This window comes from Oncorhynchus kisutch, linkage group LG17 (assembly GCF_002021735.2).
Source record: "Oncorhynchus kisutch isolate 150728-3 linkage group LG17, Okis_V2, whole genome shotgun sequence".
Lineage (NCBI taxonomy): Eukaryota > Metazoa > Chordata > Actinopteri > Salmoniformes > Salmonidae > Oncorhynchus > Oncorhynchus kisutch.
The window spans coordinates 2,554,885-2,557,384 of record NC_034190.2 but is presented as its reverse complement, the minus strand read 5'-3'; the positions used below and the strand labels follow the sequence as shown (position 1 = coordinate 2,557,384).

The window sequence follows — 2,500 nt, the reverse complement described above, 5'->3', positions numbered from 1 at the left end:
TTGTGTACAGATCCTTGTGACATGGGTGCATTATCATGCTGAAACATGAGGTGATGGCGGCAGATGAATAGCACCACAATGGGCCTCAGGATCTCATCACGGTGTCTCTGTGCATTCAAATTGCCATCGATAAAATGCAATCGTGTTTGTTGTCCATAGCTTATGCCTGCCCTCACCATAACCCCACCGCCACCATGGGGCACTCTGTTCACAACGTTAACATCACCAAACCACACGCCCACATGACTCCGTACACGCTGTCTGCCATCTGGCCGGTTGAAACCTGTAAATAATAACTTCTCCAGCGTGCCAGCGGTCATCAAAGATGAGGTGTGCAAACCCACAGTTTCATCAGCTGTCTGGGTGGCTGGTCTCAGACGATCCCACAGGTGTAGAAGGTGGATGTGAAGGTCCTGGGCTGGTTACACGTGGTCTGCAGATGTGAGGCCGGTTGGACGTACTGCCAAATTATCTAAAATGACGTTGGAAGCAGCTTATGATAGAGAAATTAACATTCAATTATCTGCCAACAGCTCTGGTAGACATTCCTGCAGTCAACATGCCAATAGCACACTCCCTCAAAAGTTGAGAGTTCAGTGGCATTGTGTTGTGTTACAAAACCGGACATTTTAGAGTGGCCTTTTTATGTCTGATGCACAAGGTGCACCTGTGTAATGAACATGCTGTTTAATCAGCTTCTTGATACACCACACCTGTCAGGTGGATAGATTATATTGGCAAAGGATAAATGCTCACTAACAGGGATGTAAAACAAACATTTTGGAGACATTTGCGTTTCTGTCCGTGTGGAACATTTCTGGGATATTTTATTTCAACTCATGAAACATGGGACCAACAGTTTGTTGTGTCCATATTGTTGTTCAGTGTAGCTTCTCTATTGCAGACTGTCATGTATATATCGAAGAAAACATAGAGGTCAGAGAGTCCATGTTGTTTTAAACCTCTCCTCTGAGTCCATGTTGTTTTAAACCTCTCCTCTGAGTCCATGTGGTTTTAAAACACTCCTCTGAGTCCATGTTGTTTTAAACCTCTCATCTGAGTCCACAGAGCTGTTGTTTTAAACCTCTCCTCTGAGTCCATGTGGTTGTAAACCTCTCCTCTGAGTCCATGTTGTTTTAAACCTCTCCTCTGAGTCCATGTGGTTTTAAACCTCTCCTCTGAGTCCATGTGGTTTTAAAACACTCCTCTGAGTCCATGTTGTTTTAAACCTCTCATCTGAGTCCACAGAGCTGTTGTTTTAAACCTCTCCTCTGAGTCCATGTGGTTTTAAACCTCTCCTCTGAGTCCATGTGGTTTTTAAAACACTCCTCTGAGTCCATGTGGTTGTAAACCTCTCCTCTGAGTCCATGTGGTTGTAAACCTCTCCTCTGAGTCCATGTGGTTGTAAACCTCTCCTCTGAGTCCATGTGGTTGTAAACCTCTCCTCTGAGCCCATGTGGTTTGTAAACCTCTCCTCTGAGCCCATGTGGTTGTAAACCTCTCCTCTGAGCCCATGTGGTTGTAAACCTCTCCTCTGAGCCCATGTGGTTGTAAACCTCTCCTCTGAGCCCATGTGGTTGTAAACCTCTCCTCTGAGCCCATGTGGTTGTAAACCTCTCCTCTGAGCCCATGTGGTTGTAAACCTCTCCTCTGAGCCCATGTGGTTGTAAACCTCTCCTCTGAGCCCATGTGGTTGTAAACCTCTCCTCTGAGCCCATGTGGTTGTAAACCTCTCCTCTGAGCCCATGTGGTTGTAAACCTCTCCTCTGAGCCCATGTGGTTGTAAACCTCTCCTCTGAGCCCATGTGGTTGTAAACCTCTCCTCTGAGCCCATAAAGCATAAAGTCCAACAATACACCTGGTACCAACAACAAGCTGAATTCTATGGGGAGTAATATAGAAGTTACAGCGTGTGAGTCATTGTAAGCCATTTTGACACTTGTTGTGTAAAATACGGCTTCTGGAGCAACAGTTTCCTCAGGCTGTGGCTGTTAGAAGCCTAGGCTCAGGGAACTGGGTAGACATACAGGCTCTTCTGTCTCCATCGAGGATACTGAGTAGTTTACCAATCAATCAGACAGTGAGATTACGGCTCTAGATTGCCTGATGTAGGGTAAGGATGACACACAAAAAAAAAATGGTGAGTGGGGAGTTAGAATCTTCTAGATGTTTTGGCTATTGTGTCTCCATTGGGAGGGAAGTGTCTCAGTAATTTGTACCTCAGTTCAACTACAATAGAATTGAAAGTTATTTTCTCAGAGTTTGTTTCCTATAAGACCGCTTGAAGCCGTAGGCTATAATAAGAACTGTCTAGGAAGGGATATTTTATGTTTCAGCAGCTGATTGGTTGTGAAGCCATGGGAGACGTGTTGCCTGTCTAGGTTGGTAAGTTGTTCGATATATTCGTTGCTCTGGGGACGCTACAGTTAGTGTGTATAACAGTTCATTAACTTCCATAGTAACTCTTACAGGCCTCATCTTGTGCCATTAAACGGTCTGT

At 45.0% G+C, this 2,500-nt stretch overlaps 1 protein-coding gene across 1 annotated transcript in view; it reads left to right on the top strand.

Moving 5' to 3' along the window:
- The window catches only part of LOC109883181 (CUB and sushi domain-containing protein 2-like), an 899,659-nt gene that overhangs the window by 871,036 nt on the left and 26,123 nt on the right, over window positions 1-2,500 (top strand).